Below are 11410 nucleotides of genomic sequence, written 5' to 3' on the forward strand. Positions count from 1 at the left end.
GCACCTCGTTAATGCACACGAGCAATCTGAGGAGCGGCAGATAATGTTGTGTGGTGGTGGTGTTTAATGAGGGTCCGTATTTGCATACTGGCCTCCACCCCCACTTGCGTTCCCACCCCGCTCTCATTTATAAAAATAAATCACATTACAACATCACCAGCTAATAAAGTCGTCTCCGGCCCGCATCCCACGTCCCAGTGATAGCCAAATCTCAGTGCAGGAAATACAACAAAGCAGTCTCTCAGGATTAGAGAAAACCTATTACAGAAAATTCTCATATGGCACGGCAACATTCTTCATATTAACACTGTGCTGCTGAAGTAAATTACCGCGGTTGTTGTGCATGCTACAATCAAATGATTTATCAAGAAATCTTCGATGGAAGTTGGAGCAAATGTTGAAAGTCAGCCTATCAAATAATGCAACCACTTAGACGAGTCAGATTTAATTACACATCCCATCACTGCAAATAGAAGTAAAATAGGAGCGTGTTTGATTTTGAAGTAGTTTGTAATCTTGATTGCACATAATTGTACAGGATACCACCTGAGGCGAGCTAGTTTCACTGCCATTTCTGCATTATTGAAAAGCTTTGATTTTTGCGAAGAAAAGATTGTGGCTTTGATTGTGAAAGAAATGCAATTAATAGCAAGACTTAGATTTTAAAGTCAAACAGCGAAGCCCGTTTCATATGCTTCCCTGATACCGTGTAGTGCTGACTAGGAACATCACTGCCAAACTAGAGAGGTCAAGAGCCGCAACCTTGTGAGAGTGCTTTGTCCTGTGTCGGTGTGTCTGTCCAAGTGTGCACTCGTTCATGCCCCCAAGTCGAAGCCCGCTAAATAAACAGTGTGTTTCCTGATGCCTAACGGTGTGCACGGCCCATGCACCGCCGATGTCAATCCACCCAGGACCACCAGTGGCCCCACTTCGCGCACTTACTTACTCTTTGGCTCACTCCATCCTTCCTTCATGCTCAAATTGACACTTGGTGCAGAGGCAGGAAGACAGGGGGCCTCTCCGCCCTGCGCCTCCAGAGATGTGGCCCAGCTGTCAGCCGTCTAATCCAGTCCAACCTCCCCCTGAGCCAGGCAGGAACTCCGGGCCTCTCCCCCCTCGTCCTCACGCCTAGAGGCACAGCAAACAACCCTCCCCTCGTCAACACTAACACACAGCAGGACGGGAGGGGACCACTTTGCTAGTCAAATCAGTCTTGACCATTCTTCATAAATCAAGTGCAACCGTGTGACGGCACACCCCAAAACCCCGTTGTGCATGAAGGACAACAGGTTATTGACATTATGTTAATGTCATGCTGGAATATACTGCCTTACGTATCATAAAACCAGTTAAAAAATTGGGATTTTTTTTTTTTTATATTTAATGATGTTGTTTGTAGCACAACCACCGAAGTGCTGCAGACAATTTAAATCATTTGGGTTTCCAATCAGCTCTCACAATCTGAACAAAGAATCCTCCGGCTGTATCGTCTCCTTTTACATCATAGGTGCTACTGTTGGCATTGTTACTATGGAAACAACTGTACAGAGAAAATGGCATATTGGTAAATATAGATACACTAGTGCGCACATGAGTGAGACTATCCAATACACTGCTGTCTTTTACAGATATAGTCATCTGATCTGACTTTGCAGCCATGCATGTGTAAATATGTATATTACACTAATAGGCAATTTGATTATACATCAGAACAGCATTTTCAAAAATATGTATTTAGTTTTGGGTGGTTCGCGAGTGCTCGTGGCACAGTCGTGGGCATGTGTGTTTTGTATGTCTGTAGTGTGGCTCCCCAAGGCATTCCCAATATCAGTATTCCTGTAGATGTGTTTGATGTGTTTGAAGCCACGTAGCATACCTTGGAACATGACAGTAAACATGGCAGAGGCTCTCCCTCAGTGGAGCAGTGATGCACGTCACCCCTCAGAAGTGTGTGACGGGTGTACAAACCAAACCCACCGGGCCACGTCGTCCCCCTGGGATTCTCCCCTTACTATGCTGTGCTGGCTGGCTGCATGTTGCTCAATGCTACGCTGTTCAGAATAATTCCACCCTCAGCCTGAAAAAAAAAAAAAAAAAAAGAGCAAACTAAAACGGGAGACAAACAAAGAGAAGAAATGCAAATGGACTCGTGACAAGTTATGGAACCCACTTAACTTGTTATCTGACCCAGCTGCAGCAGATGTCATGATATATCCCGCTCTAATGTTTTCCCGGTGTTTCATCCCTGGAAAATCACTAGTGTATGCCTCCTGCATGCATCCCTGGGGAAATTAAGAGGCACACTATGTATCTCGTGAGGATTCCCCCCAAGAATGAGAATAAAGCAGGCGGCATGAAAGAGTAGTGTTGGTGTGAGGGAGTTATTGGCCTGGCAAAGGGATTGCCAACACATCAAAATAGCATGGGTGTTGAACAAGACAGAAACTTGCACCATTTACACCTGCCAGAGAGAGAGAGAGAGAGAGAGAGAGAGAGAGAGAGAGAGAGAGAGAGAGAGAGAGAGAGAGAGAGAGAGAGAGAATGAGCGAGACAGAGAGAGAGAGAGAGAGAGAGAGAGAGAGAGAGAGAGAGAATGAGCGAGACAGAGAGAGAGAGAGAGAGAGAGAGCATCATCCTGACATGGAACATTTCCATAGCCACATACGCACAGCATGATGTGAAGTGCAAGAGTTGACGCTTCATGTCAGACTGAATTTCATGAAGTGACATGTACAGCATGTTCACATGACAGAGGTGCTTTGAATGTTGTTTTTGGGGTTGATAAGATAAGTCATTTGTATACAGCAGCAGTTTGGATAATGTCACACAGGCAAAGCTTTGAAAACAGAAGCCTATGATCTGGGACAGAACATTTAGAGTGCGTCAACAATTTGACAAAATAGTCAATAGTGCAAGGGTTGGTTATCAAGCTTTTTTATCTCAGTGTGTTTGGCACTGAATGCCAACAGTGCCAAGAGTGATGTTACAGCATAATGAGTCTCACAATGGAAGATTGTCTCTGGTCTCACCTGGGATTGTGTAACCGCAGACATACAGCATTGATTAGTATACATGCATTCACATCATTTATAAAAAAACCCAGAAAAACCTGCTTTTAAGAAGCAAATCACATCTTCATAATTCTAAAGAATAAGATCACCAATTTAATGCACCACCTAGCAGCTAAGTGACCCAAATCAAACACACCCATGATGCTGAGTCACGTTGAGTCTTGCTAACGTGCTAAATGCTAAAATACTCTTAGTGGGTCCAGACTTCGGTGTTGTTTTTTTTACCTTCAGTGAGGTGTGTGAGGCCTTTCTGCTGTTTGTGACAGTGTGACTGCAGAGCCTCAGTCAGTCGAAAACGTTTAGAATTTATTGAAGCAGCGCAGCGGGACCAGAGAGGCTGAGTAGACTTGTGATATTATGCTTTGAGAATGAACGAGCAGAGAAGCTGAACCTAGAGCAGACTGTGGGAGACGTTGCTGTACTCAACACTTGCAGACTGACATTCAGACTGACAACCTCAATGTTCAAACTCAAACTCCCTTCCAGATTAGAACTTCAACAACCACTGCATTGCCTAGAAATGTAACTTGTGCGTACGTGTGAGTTGATAGCCTATTGCAGGGGTTGCTAATAGGCGGACCGCGGTCCGGACCCAGACACCGTTGTATCTGGACCTGGACCTATAACCAATAAATAATTGAGGATCATTACATTTTGATGAAGCACTTCTATTTTAACTGGCACAGCTTTTCTAACCTGTACGTCACTCAATCAGCAGTCTAAGAAACAAACCGACCAATTACATGCACTGTAAATCATCTCACGTGATACTACTCAGCCAATCAAATATGTGTATTCTGATAAACTTTCCGACAATAGTCGGAGAGGTACGTGAATCAGAGAAGTTATTTCACGTGGCGTGTTCTGAGAGAAATGTGGACAGCCAGACCAGTCTTTAACCAAGAATGAACAGATTTTGTTCATTCGTCCTACAGGCAGTTCAAAACCAGTATGTCTCATATGTTCAGAGAAGTTGTGATTATTGAAAGCAACAATGTGAAGCGCAACTTTGAGTCACATTTTTCAAAAGCTTTCGGTTATGGATATACATTTTTTAATGCAGCCCTTATTTTACTTGAAATGAAAAATGTATTTATAAAGTATGTATTATTTTATAATTCATCCAGTTCAATTTGAAATCTGACAATAAATATTGTTGAGATATTATTCAATTTAACTTTCTTTATTTGATTTGACAGTCAGTTGTTCTTGTTGTACTTCAATATTAAAGGTTTAAAGCACTCCTCTGCTTTAAACCTCCTTCCCCTTCCCATTACTGCAGGGTGAGATTCTGGTAAGTACCTCAACGATTTAAACCTCACAATGCTTAATTTTACAATGGGTAAAATTAGAATTGGTAATTTTACGCAGCAATTTTATTACTTTCATCTAAAGTAGTAGGCTACTTACCTTACATTTCATGTCGCGTCCGTTACAAAGTAAAAAGTAAAGTCACGTTAAAAATTCCAAACACTCTGGTTATGATACTGTCATGCCGAGTTCACGGGCGGTGGCCACTTCAAGCGCAAATGGGGTGTGGTTATTATTGCATTATTATTGCCTCGGCATAGTTAAAAAACAATGTTGCGCCTATCTTAATTAGTCACCCATGCAGCACGTGACACACCCAAGATGTTCCTGACCTGAACATTTGCAGCACGGAGGGGCCCAGCTAGCATGCTAAAAGCTACTATGCTTCGAGGACTTTGCTGCTGAGACGGAATACCTTAATGCGACGGTAGCGCCTCATTCAGCTCAAAACGTTTGTTTTTGTGGAGTGCAGTGGGACCACGAGGCCGAAAGAGAACTGGTTCTACTGGAAAGAGAGGCCGAGTGTACCAGTTATGCCATGCTTTGAGAGGGAACGAGCAGAGAAGTTGAACCTGGAGGACTTCACGGTGCTAAAGACGTGCAGGGTGAGCAGCCTTCAATCATACACCATGTTCCACATCTATGCCTACAACAACACTCTGCTGAACTCTGTGAAACCATAGAAATATGGTTTAAAAAATCCATCTATGGTAACTGTGCAGTCTATCCGTTGCTGTAATAGTTGGTGGCTGCAGCTGCTGAGGAGTTTATATTGTTTATACATGTCCACGTTGCCTGTGTTTCAATTATTTCGATCAGTCCGTCTGAGTTTTGCCGCTCTGTGGTTAATTCTAGGAAGGCATTTGTGCTTTTGTAATTGATAATCAGTTGTGTGCACAGACTGCAGAGTGCTGCCCATCTGTTGGTTTGGACATAAGGAGCCTTGTTGCTAATGTTGATTCATGTGTGTATAAATCTACATTTAATGCGATCTATCTTGTACACCCCCCTCCTTTCTATGTAACATTTTCGGAGTACATTTCAATCTACCTACTTTTACTGTTACTGAAGTTACTTTTACTTGAGCTCCACATTCTCCACATTGTACCTTGAGTACATTATTCTGGTACTCAATCCACCTCTGTTACTATGGACTTAGATGCACACAGCTGGGCACGACCTTGATGTTCTTGTTAACAGTAGTAACAAGTATTTTGACTTGACTTTTAAAATATCAAATGTTAACGGGCTTGCCGAGCAATAGTGAAAGCAAGACGGGGCGAAGTGGAGGGATGGAGATGGAGGTGTTGGAGGAGGAGGAGGGCAGTTCATTGAGGTCAGGTTGACAGTAAAGAACAGATGAGATGGGGCGGCTGAGGAATGTTTTGTAGGTGGGATGTTGTATGAGGAGGCGGGGAGGGGCGGTGGGTTTTTGAGAGGGAGTAAGAAGGGGGGGGGGGGGGAACTAGGCCAGTGTCCAGACTCAGAGCTCCAAAGGCCTCGTGTCCCTGGATGCCCCGTGTCAGCTCTCTGACAGGAGAGATGGGACTTTAACACAGAGTTTTTCCACCACCAGACGCTTCCCCGTCTCCTCTGAAGAATATACCCCTCCTCCTCGACGCGCTCACCAGTCAGAGTTTGAGGAGAGAAATGCACTCGTTACAATAAGGAGGGCACATGGCTTGGGACCTGAGGCTTTGAGTGCCGCCTCCTCCACACTCTCAGTAGGATAAGGATCTTTTCCTGCAAGTACTGTGCATTTTCCAAAGTTGACGTGCAGTAAATAGAATTTTTGAGGGGAGTTCACTCTGCTGAGGTGCATGACAATACAATATGTGTCTGCTCTTGTTGGCTGTAGAAAAACTAACCTTATTAAGCATGGACACATGGCTCGCCAATAGCCAAATTTCAATATTCCCCCTCACCCCTGCAGTCTCTTCAGCTCACTCCTACCCCACAGATAAAGCAGACTTATTGTCAGGCTTAATCAGGTGGTCTGTTACCTTGGCAATTAAAGCCTTGTTAGAGATATAAAACCTTGAGACTCAAATGGAGAGTCCCTGGCGAGTCAAACCACTGAGCAAATCCTTAAACCAAACAACCTTCCAGTGGGAACACTTCTTCTCCGAGGATAGATGTTTAATTATCTCTGCTTGTTTGGGGGGGAAGAAAAAACTGTTTCACTCCCTCTTGTTTGTCTTAAAAGCTCATGAGTATTTATTGGAATTAATTCAAGTGGCAATCAGTGTGCTGTGTTTGATTGTCACAATGTATTGACCTAAGATAGATAATATTTGTGAGAGAATTTACTAAGAGGGGGCAATCGTGCATTGTTAGGTTCACCATGAAAACAAAGGACCAAAATACAAAGATTAAACCATTTAGTCTTTTGTAAGGAATGTGAAAGTGATTTAGTGTTTCTTAATTTGCCTTAACAAATTAATCTTTATAATATTGCTGCTAAGTGTGATCATTTATCATTTATTCCCAATTGATGCATAACACCTATCCCAGTGTTGGCTTTTCTAAACTAGGCCAACTATTTCCCCAAATGAATGTTCTTGTTTTTAAAATAATGCAGCACATTTGAGCAATATGAAGTGATAATTTATCATTATTTAATGATCTCCCACAGACAGTACATCACATGCAGTGCAGTCAGTGACAACAGCTGTGCAGGATCTTGATGGGCTTATTCTCCGAGACTCAACTTCTCTGCGTGTTCGGTCCCGCCTTACCCTTTGACCCCTCTACTTGATGTCCAGCTTGACTTTTTTCCCCTCCAAAAGGCAGTTCCAGTACCTCTCCTTGTCTCCTTTTGTCCCACACTTTGTCTGTTTCTCCTCACCTCTGTGACATACTCCTCTAAATGGGCCTGGCATGCGTCCCACTGTCTAACGAAGGTGTGTGTGTGTGTGTGTGTGTGTGTGGGTGGGTGGTGTTTAGGGAGGTGAGACCTTCTCTGGGACACACTAATCAGCTCCAAACCAAGGCCCGGGTAGGGAGGCGCTGGACAGGTGAGCGGAACCGCTCGCTGCACCCCCTGGCTGCTCCTTAGCGTGAGGGTCAAATCAGCTCCATCCTTTATGGCCCAGTCACTCCTTCATCCTGGTTTCCCCAATCACCTGGCTTCCATCCCTGGGTCGTGGGCCTCAGAGGGAGGAAACAGTGAGCAGCTGCTCTACCAAGGGAGCCTCCTGAACGCGCCTTCTGCCTAGCCCCACGTGTGTTAACCTTTTTCTTTTAATTAACGCCGTCCCAACTCCCAACTCCCGCTACCGGGGTCCGGAGAGAGGTTCTCGGGGCTTATGCAACTGTCGGGGAAGTGGGAGAGTCATCGGGGAGCGAGAGAGGTGGTGGGCGGGTGGGGAGTGATGAAGGTGAGAGGGGTGAGGAGGAGGTGGGATGAATAATGCGTGCACGGCCTGGGAGTGAGGGTTCTTCTAATCCTTCAGAGCCTTTTTTTATCCACATGCCTTCACACTGCTACAACACACCAGTCATTCCACACAGCTGCCTCTTTTCCAGGGACGATCCCGAAGTAAATTGGACACGCTGATGAGAAGATGGCTGCCCTTAATTTGCACTGCGGCTCATTATTCTGCAAGCCAGACAAAAATACATATTTTTCCTCTTACCTGTAGAGCTGTTCAATCTAGATTATTTTGGTGTGAGTTGCCTACTTTTGGGGGTATTGGCCAAGGGATGTCTTCTTTCCTTCCAATATTATGGGACTAAATGACATTCGGCCTGTGATGCTCAAATCCCCAAAAAAAAATAATTTGAAAAACTCAACAGCAAATTCTCTTTCCAGACTTCATCCGCAGACCTTGTTGTGAGCATTTTCATGTGGGAACTATGGTTGAAAGCCAATAGCTCCCACGTGAAAATGCTCTAAACAAGGCTTTTTGGTAGTGGCATATAGTCCCATTATAGTGGAGTGAAGGCAGACATCTCTACGGCCGATATCTCCGAAAACTAGGCAACTCAGGCCAAAACAATCCAGATTGATAAATAGCTCTACAGGTAAGAATATATATATATGTATTTAGTAATATGTATTTTTGAGTTTGGGGTGAACTGTCCCTTTTAAGTTAAGAGCCATAAACAATTGTATTTGTGTCCTAGTTTGATCATCAATGCAACCCACCACCATAGGTACTTAGCTTTAGCCATGTTCTTAATCCATGTTTTACATCTTAATTCTGAAAAATATGCTCAATTTAATTATTAAATTCAATGCTAGATCCATTGAACCTGGTAACCAGACATCGGTGGCACTTGGAGGTGAGTCTGGCTGATTGTGTGAAATGCTCTGTATGATAAGGGGCTCTGTAGCACACTTACATGCTGCAGCTTAGTTATAGAGGGGTGAGTAGGCTTGATCTCATCTTGCAGTGAAGATCTCCTAATGAGAGAGTGGTAATGAGCAAGGAAAAAAAATCACTCTCATTCCAGTACAAAAAAAAAAAAGTGTTGAAAGGTTTGCTATCTTTTCCCTTTCATCTTGTGTGGCGGTGCCAAGTGGAAAATGTCCATCTTTCATCGCGATATTTTTATGTTCGTCTTGGCTCATGGTAATACCCCCAGGGGATCCTCTTTCTTGGCATGGCCAGAGTGGTCACCATTTGCTGGAGACGGGCTGTGGAGGTCAAAGCCATTTGAGAAGGACATAAAACCCCTTGAATGGTTTTTGATCACACTATGAAACCGTCCCGTTGTGGTTAAATGCTATTCTTCATGCCAGCAACACATCTTTGTGGAGGTTATTGTCATGACCAGCAATTTAAAGTGGGTCTGAGAGCATAATTCTGCTGCCCGTTTAGTCGTTGTATATTCTGGGCATTACAGTAAAGTAGCCAGCTGGTGAGTGAGTGGAGATGTTTCAGCTCGTCTAAGGAATTTAATCATGAGCTAGCCGACGATGTGAAATAACTTTCAGTGCTGGATCCAGAATATTGTCACCAAAGCCAGGACACCGGCCTATGGCTCAGGTCGTGATGCTGCAAGTCGGGGCTACGTCTAACATCTCGCGACCTCGGGTTTTTATGATGGAGTAAGTAAGGGGGAAACTGCCAGGACCTTCTCCTCACGAAGACCCAGAGCAAGGGCACTGTCTCCCCAGCCCCATAGATCAGCCAGCCCTGAATGTCAAACCGCACAGCAGCCGCCGCGGTGCCAGGAGTCCCCCTCTTGCTCCCTCTCTGGCCCGTGATCCGCTGTCTGGTGACACCACTGTGCTAATGACCCGGTTTGGGAGTTGCTCCACGGGGCTCCTTGGCTTGGGAAGACGGAAGTTGTGGATATCCAGCTGGAAGGTCACTGTCGAAGTGACGACCACTCACTCAACATTGCCTCTACTTTGTAGACATCCTTCAGTTTGTTTAAAGGATGTTGCGACACGGGGCCCGCCACTGACCTTTTACCGAAAAAGGCGTGGCTTAGCGGCAAATCAGGAGTAAGCTGATGTGGTTTCCATGCTGTTTTTGTCATTATATGCACTAGTTCTTGTTGGAGAAAGGCCCAATGTTTATGTGAACTGCATACATATGATAGCTTTTATGCTCCAGTGTTTAATTGCCCAGCAATTTGGATAAAAGTGAAGTTGGAAAGCAAGCACTCACCCTTTCTTGCCAACTCTGAAGCCATCTGATTGTTAGCTGTTGTTTTGTTCTCTCTTTTTTTTTTTAATCAGTTTACCATGGAAGTATGTCTCCGTGCTCAGAGAGGGCAATGTTTTTAGTCACTCGCTATCTAGACTTTTTTTTCCTTTTTCTCAGCCTCAGGAGTTTGGCTTGTTGGAGCAGAGTTAAAGTCCCAGGGGTGCACTCCTCTGGTGATGGGGGCGCTGCCTCGACCTCACTCATGCCTGGTGTGGGTGGCATCCAACCAGGGAGACGCACAATGGAGAGCAAGACTGAAGATGGTGATGCTTCTGGTGGACTCTCCCAGGACTCAGCCTTATTCTCAGGGTCATGCATTCCAGCAATCTCTGTAATTATAAGCAAGTAAGAAAAAAAGTTGAATCTTCTGCCTTTCTCGAAAATGAACGTGCCCCACTCCTCAAGGGAAACATTCACATCTCTGAGTTCTAGTAGCTGGATGGGTTTTAATGAGGCAAGTGAAGTGTGTGCGCGCGGTTTGGTGCACATGCATGTCTGTGTATCGGCCCCATTCTAACGAGCGTAATTGACCGACTGTGCTTTTAAGCCGCCGTTTTTTTTTTTACCATTTGCGAGAGAATTCTACTAAATAGCCTTCAGTGATTATTATTTCTACAGGAGACACTTCATTTGGATTAAAACTTTCTCTGGGTTTTAAAGTTCAGTTACTACTTGTTTTTTTTTTTTTTTTCTTTTTGGACAATGTGCAGTCGGAGGCAAATGGTCAGAGGGCTAGCGGGCCACAGGTCAGGAAGAACTGCTGGAGGGTCTCACCACCCGAGGGCCACTGATTCCTCAGGGGAACGTTTCACCCCGCTGAGAGGCAGAGTGAAATCTCCAATGCTGCGGCACGCACACTTGCTGCGGCGTCTCGATGTCTAACTAAAAGCTATGGGTGGTGAAAAAAAAATAAATAAAAAAATCTCCACATAACTGCTCAGTTTTACTACAGATGTAAGAAGCTTAGGTGATCTGAAAACAGGCTGTGCCTTTGTGCGTTTGACAGCATTTCAAAAGCATGTCATGGCAGTGTAGAATTTTTGAAGGACAGAACAATTAGAGAGTCGATTATGTCGTTTATGTGAATGACTAAATGCGAAGCTGCACCATGTAGGCCTACGCGAATGAATCACTTGCTTAATTTTCATAAAAGCACATGCTAAATAGAAAATTTCCTGGCTGGCATCGTCTTTTATGACAAACATGTCACATTGTTTATTTTTTATTTTATTTTTCTCATTCATCTTTGTTTGATTCCCTTTCCCCTCATGCTCAGAGGTGAGACTTGAAACAAAAGCATTTTTTGTTGATTTTCATTGTGCCTATTTGCTCCCAAAAATGTATATTTGATTCTCCTTTCCATAT

The sequence above is a fragment of the Cebidichthys violaceus genome, unplaced genomic scaffold, assembly GCF_023349555.1.
Source record: "Cebidichthys violaceus isolate CVI_PGR_0920_01 unplaced genomic scaffold, fCebVio1.0.p SCAF_8, whole genome shotgun sequence".
NCBI lineage: Eukaryota > Metazoa > Chordata > Actinopteri > Perciformes > Stichaeidae > Cebidichthys > Cebidichthys violaceus.